This window comes from Ornithodoros turicata, chromosome 2 (genome assembly GCF_037126465.1).
Source record: "Ornithodoros turicata isolate Travis chromosome 2, ASM3712646v1, whole genome shotgun sequence".
Lineage (NCBI taxonomy): Eukaryota > Metazoa > Arthropoda > Arachnida > Ixodida > Argasidae > Ornithodoros > Ornithodoros turicata.
Window position 1 is genome coordinate 145,786,735 of NC_088202.1, and position 6,999 is coordinate 145,793,733.

Here is a 6,999-nt window from a genome sequence, read left to right on the forward strand (position 1 = left end):
TCGAGGCGAGCGTCCCTCAGGGAGCGTACAGGGAGCTCGCGAGCGCACACTGCTGGCGCGTGCCCCTGGGGCGCCCCTTGCAGATACGGGTGCTTTGAGAAACGAAATTCTCCTTCCTCAGAGCTAGCGCTTACATAGGGAGCACTCACTGTTGGTTGGGAATACGGGGGATATGCCTTCCATGTTTGTTTCGAGGCGAGCGTCCCTCAGGGAGCGTACAGGGAGCTCGCGAGCGCACACTGCTGGCGCGTGCCCCTGGGGCGCTCCTTGCAGATACGGGTGCTTTGAGAAACGAAATTCTCCTCCCTCAGAGCTAGCGCTTACATAGGGAGCGCTCACTGTTGGTTGGGAATACGGGGGATATGCCTTCCATGTTTGTTTCGAGGCGAGCGTCCCTCAGAGAGCGTACAGGGAGCTCGCGAGCGCACTTGGCTGGCGCGTGCCCCTGGGGCGCCCCTTGCAGATACGGGTGCTTTGAGAAACGAAATTCTCCTCCCTCAGAGCTAGCGCTTACATAGGGAGCACTCACTGTTGGTTGGGAATACGGGGGATATGCCTTCCATGTTTGTTTCGAGGCGAGCGTCCCTCAGGGAGCGTACAGGGAGCTGGCGAGCGCACTTGGCTGGCGCGTGCCCCTGGGGCGCCCCTTGCAGATACGGGTGCTTTGAGAAACGAAATTCTCCTCCCTGAGGGCTAGCGCTTAAATAGGGAGAGCTCACGGTTGGTTGGGAATACGGGGGATATGCCCTCCATGTTTGTTTCGAGGCGAGCGTCCCTCAGGGAGCGTACAGGGAGCTCGCGAGCGCACTTGGCTGGCGCGTGCCCCTGGGGCGCCCCTTGCAGATACGGGTGCTTTGAGAAACGAAATTCTCCTCCCTCAGAGCTAGCGCTTACATAGGGAGCACTCACTGTTGGTTGGGAATACGGGGGATATGCCTTCCATGTTTGTTTCAAGGCGAGCGTCCCTCAGGGAGCGTACAGGGAGCTGGCGAGCGCACTTAGCTGGCGCGTGCCCCTGGGGCGCCCCTTGCAGATACGGGTGCTTTGAGAAACGAAATTCTCCTCCCTGAGGGCTAGCGCTTAAATAGGGAGAGCTCACGGTTGGTTGGGAATACGGGGGATATGCCCTCCATGTTTGTTTCGAGGCGAGCGTCCCTCAGGGAGCGTACAGGGAGCTCGCGAGCGCACTTGGCTGGCGCGTGCCCCTGGGGCGCCCCTTGCAGATACGGGTGCTTTGAGAAACGAAATTCTCCTCCCTCAGAGCTAGCGCTTACATAGGGAGCACTCACTGTTGGTTGGGAATACGGGGGATATGCCTTCCATGTTTGTTTCAAGGCGAGCGTCCCTCAGGGAGCGTACAGGGAGCTGGCGAGCGCACTTGGCTGGCGCGTGCCCCTGGGGCGCCCCTTGCAGATACGGGTGCTTTGAGAAACGAAATTCTCCTCCCTGAGGGCTAGCGCTTAAATAGGGAGAGCTCACGGTTGGTTGGGAATACGGGGGATATGCCCTCCATGTTTGTTTCGAGGCGAGCGTCCCTCAGGGAGCGTACAGGGAGCTCGCGAGCGCACACTGCTGGCGCGTGCCCCTGGGGCGCTCCTTGTAGATACGGGTGCTTTGAGAAACGAAATTCTCCTCCCTCAGAGCTAGCGCTTACATAGGGAGCACTCACTGTTGGTTGGGAATACGGGGGATATGCCTTCCATGTTTGTTTCGAGGCGAGCGTCCCTCAGGGAGCGTACAGGGAGCTCGCGAGCGCACACTGCTGGCGCGTGCCCCTGGGGCGCTCCTTGCAGATACGGGTGCTTTGAGAAACGAAATTCTCCTCCCTCAGAGCTAGCGCTTACATAGGGAGCACTCACTGTTGGTTGGGAATACGGGGGATATGCCTTCCATGTTTGTTTCGAGGCGAGCGTCCCTCAGGGAGCGTACAGGGAGCTCGCGAGCGCACACTGCTGGCGCGTGCCCCTGGGGCGCTCCTTGCAGATACGGGTGCTTTGAGAAACGAAATTCTCCTCCCTCAGAGCTAGCGCTTACATAGGGAGCACTCACTGTTGGTTGGGAATACGGGGGATATGCCTTCCATGTTTGTTTCGAGGCGAGCGTCCCTCAGGGAGCGTACAGGGAGCTCGCGAGCGCACTTGGCTGGCGCGTGCCCCTGGGGCGCCCCTTGCAGATACGGGTGCTTTGAGAAACGAAACTCTCCTCCCTCAGAGCTAGCGCTTACATAGGGAGCACTCACTGTTGGTTGGGAATACGGGGGATATGCCTTCCATGTTTGTTTCGAGGCGAGCGTCCCTCAGGGAGCGTACAGGGAGCTCGCGAGCGCACACTGCTGGCGCGTGCCCCTGGGGCGCTCCTTGCAGATACGGGTGATTTGAGAAACGAAATTTTCCTCACTCAGAGCTAGCGCTTACATAGGGAGCACTCACTGTTGGTTGGGAATACGGGGGATATGCCTTCCATGTTTGTTTCGAGGCGAGCGTCCCTCAGGGAGCGTACAGGGAGCTCGCGAGCGCACACTGCTGGCGCGTGCCCCTGGGGCGCTCCTTGCAGATACGGGTGCTTTGAGAAACGAAATTTTCCTCCCTCAGAGCTAGCGCTTACATAGGGAGCACTCACTGTTGGTTGGGAATACGGGGGATATGCCTTCCATGTTTGTTTCGAGGCGAGCGTCCCTCAGGGAGCGTACAGGGAGCTCGCGAGCGCACACTGCTGGCGCGTGCCCCTGGGGCGCTCCTTGCAGATACGGGTGCTTTGAGAAACGAAATTCTCCTCCCTCAGAGCTAGCGCTTACATAGGGAGCACTCACTGTTGGTTGGGAATACGGGGGATATGCCTTCCATGTTTGTTTCGAGGCGAGCGTCCCTCAGGGAGCGTACAGGGAGCTCGCGAGCGCACACTGCTGGCGCGTGCCCCTGGGGCGCTCCTTGCAGATACGGGTGCTTTGAGAAACGAAATTCTCCTCCCTCAGAGCTAGCGCTTACATAGGGAGCACTCACTGTTGGTTGGGAATACGGGGGATATGCCTTCCATGTTTGTTTCGAGGCGAGCGTCCCTCAGGGAGCGTACAGGGAGCTCGCGAGCGCACACTGCTGGCGCGTGCCCCTGGGGCGCTCCTTGCAGATACGGGTGATTTGAGAAACGAAATTTTCCTCACTCAGAGCTAGCGCTTACATAGGGAGCACTCACTGTTGGTTGGGAATACGGGGGATATGCCTTCCATGTTTGTTTCGAGGCGAGCGTCCCTCAGGGAGCGTACAGGGAGCTCGCGAGCGCACACTGCTGGCGCGTGCCCCTGGGGCGCTCCTTGCAGATACGGGTGCTTTGAGAAACGAAATTTTCCTCCCTCAGAGCTAGCGCTTACATAGGGAGCACTCACTGTTGGTTGGGAATACGGGGGATATGCCTTCCATGTTTGTTTCGAGGCGAGCGTCCCTCAGGGAGCGTACAGGGAGCTCGCGAGCGCACACTGCTGGCGCGTGCCCCTGGGGCGCTCCTTGCAGATACGGGTGCTTTGAGAAACGAAATTCTCCTCCCTCAGAGCTAGCGCTTACATAGGGAGCACTCACTGTTGGTTGGGAATACGGGGGATATGCCTTCCATGTTTGTTTCGAGGCGAGCGTCCCTCAGGGAGCGTACAGGGAGCTCGCGAGCGCACACTGCTGGCGCGTGCCCCTGGGGCGCTCCTTGCAGATACGGGTGCTTTGAGAAACGAAATTCTCCTCCCTCAGAGCTAGCGCTTACATAGGGAGCACTCACTGTTGGTTGGGAATACGGGGGATATGCCTTCCATGTTTGTTTCGAGGCGAGCGTCCCTCAGGGAGCGTACAGGGAGCTCTAGAGCGCACTTGGCTGGCGCGTGCCCCTGGGGCGCCCCTTGCAGATACGGGTGCTTTGAGAAACGAAACTCTCCTCCCTCAGAGCTAGCGCTTACATAGGGAGCACTCACTGTTGGTTGGGAATACGGGGGATATGCCTTCCATGTTTGTTTCGAGGCGAGCGTCCCTCAGGGAGCGTACAGGGAGCTCGCGAGCGCACACTGCTGGCGCGTGCCCCTTGGGCGCTCCTTGCAGATACGGGTGCTTTGAGAAACGAAATTCTCCTCCCTCAGAGCTAGCGCTTACATAGGGAGCACTCACTGTTGGTTGGGAATACGGGGGATATGCCTTCCATGTTTGTTTCGAGGCGAGCGTCCCTCAGGGAGCGTACAGGGAGCTCGCGAGCGCACACTGCTGGCGCGTGCCCCTGGGGCGCTCCTTGCAGATACGGGTGCTTTGAGAAACGAAATTTTCCTCCCTCAGAGCTAGCGCTTACATAGGGAGCACTCACTGTTGGTTGGGAATACGGGGGATATGCCTTCCATGTTTGTTTCGAGGCGAGCGTCCCTCAGGGAGCGTACAGGGAGCTCGCGAGCGCACACTGCTGGCGCGTGCCCCTGGGGCGCTCCTTGCAGATACGGGTGCTTTGAGAAACGAAATTTTCCTCCCTCAGAGCTGGCGCTTACATAGGGAGCACTCACTGTTGGTTGGGAATACGGGGGATATGCCTTCCATGTTTGTTTCGAGGCGAGCGTCCCTCAGGGAGCGTACAGGGAGCTCGCGAGCGCACACTGCTGGCGCGTGCCCCTGGGGCGCTCCTTGCAGATACGGGTGCTTTGAGAAACGAAATTCTCCTCCCTCAGAGCTAGCGCTTACATAGGGAGCACTCACTGTTGGTTGGGAATACGGGGGATATGCCTTCCATGTTTGTTTCGAGGCGAGCGTCCCTCAGGGAGCGTACAGGGAGCTCGCGAGCGCACACTGCTGGCGCGTGCCAATGGGGCGCTCCTTGCAGATACGGGTGCTTTGAGAAACGAAATTCTCCTCCCTCAGAGCTAGCGCTTACATAGGGAGCACTCACTGTTGGTTGGGAATACGGGGGATATGCCTTCCATGTTTGTTTCGAGGCGAGCGTCCCTCAGGGAGCGTACAGGGAGCTCGCGAGCGCACACTGCTGGCGCGTGCCCATGGGGCGCTCCTTGCAGATACGGGTGCTTTGAGAAACGAAATTCTCCTCCCTCAGAGCTAGCGCTTACATAGGGAGCACTCACTGTTGGTTGGGAATACGGGGGATATGCCTTCCATGTTTGTTTCGAGGCGAGCGTCCCTCAGGGAGCGTACAGGGAGCTCGCGAGCGCACACTGCTGGCGCGTGCCCCTGGGGCGCTCCTTGCAGATACGGGTGCTTTGAGAAACGAAATTCTCCTCCCTCAGAGCTAGCGCTTACATAGGGAGCACTCACTGTTGGTTGGGAATACGGGGGATATGCCTTCCATGTTTGTTTCGAGGCGAGCGTCCCTCAGGGAGCGTACAGGGAGCTCGCGAGCGCACACTGCTGGCGCGTGCCCCTGGGGCGCTCCTTGCAGATACGGGTGCTTTGAGAAACGAAATTCTCCTCCCTCAGAGCTAGCGCTTACATAGGGAGCACTCACTGTTGGTTGGGAATACGGGGGATATGCCTTCCATGTTTGTTTCGAGGCGAGCGTCCCTCAGAGAGCGTACAGGGAGCTCGCGAGCGCACTTGGCTGGCGCGTGCCCCTGGGGCGCCCCTTGCAGATACGGGTGCTTTGAGAAACGAAATTCTCCTCCCTCAGAGCTAGCGCTTACATAGGGAGCACTCACTGTTGGTTGGGAATACGGGGGATATGCCTTCCATGTTTGTTTCGAGGCGAGCGTCCCTCAGGGAGCGTACAGGGAGCTCGCGAGCGCACACTGCTGGCGCGTGCCCCTGGGGCGCTCCTTGCAGATACGGGTGCTTTGAGAAACGAAATTCTCCTCCCTCAGAGCTAGCGCTTACATAGGGAGCGCTCACTGTTGGTTGGGAATACGGGGGATATGCCTTCCATGTTTGTTTCGAGGCGAGCGTCCCTCAGAGAGCGTACAGGGAGCTCGCGAGCGCACTTGGCTGGCGCGTGCCCCTGGGGCGCCCCTTGCAGATACGGGTGCTTTGAGAAACGAAATTCTCCTCCCTCAGAGCTAGCGCTTACATAGGGAGCACTCACTGTTGGTTGGGAATACGGGGGATATGCCTTCCATGTTTGTTTCAAGGCGAGCGTCCCTCAGGGAGCGTACAGGGAGCTGGCGAGCGCACTTGGCTGGCGCGTGTCCCTGGGGCGCCCCTTGCAGATACGGGTGCTTTGAGAAACGAAATTCTCCTCCCTGAGGGCTAGCGCTTAAATAGGGAGAGCTCACGGTTGGTTGGCAATACGGGGGATATGCCCTCCATGTTTGTTTCGAGGCGAGCGTCCCTCAGGGAGCGTACAGGGAGCTCGCGAGCGCACTTGGCTGGCGCGTGCCCCTGGGGCGCCCCTTGCAGATACGGGTGCTTTGAGAAACGAAATTCTCCTCCCTCAGAGCTAGCGCTTACATAGGGAGCACTCACTGTTGGTTGGGAATACGGGGGATATGCCTTCCATGTTTGTTTCAAGGCGAGCGTCCCTCAGGGAGCGTACAGGGAGCTGGCGAGCGCACTTGGCTGGCGCGTGCCCCTGGGGCGCCCCTTGCAGATACGGGTGCTTTGAGAAACGAAATTCTCCTCCCTGAGGGCTAGCGCTTAAATAGGGAGAGCTCAGGGTTGGTTGGGAATACGGGGGATATGCCCTCCATGTTTGTTTCGAGGCGAGCGTCCCTCAGGGAGCGTACAGGGAGCTCGCGAGCGCACTTGGCTGGCGCGTGCCCCTGGGGCGCCCCTTGCAGATACGGGTGCTTTGAGAAACGAAATTCTCCTCCCTCAGAGCTAGCGCTTACATAGGGAGCACTCACTGTTGGTTGGGAATACGGGGGATATACATTCCATGTTTGTTTCAAGGCGAGCGTCCCTCAGGGAGCGTACAGGGAGCTGGCGAGCGCACTTGGCTGGCGCGTGCCCCTGGGGCGCCCCTTGCAGATACGGGTGCTTTGAGAAACGAAATTCTCCTCCCTGAGGGCTAGCGCTTAAATAGGGAGAGCTCACGGTTGGTTGG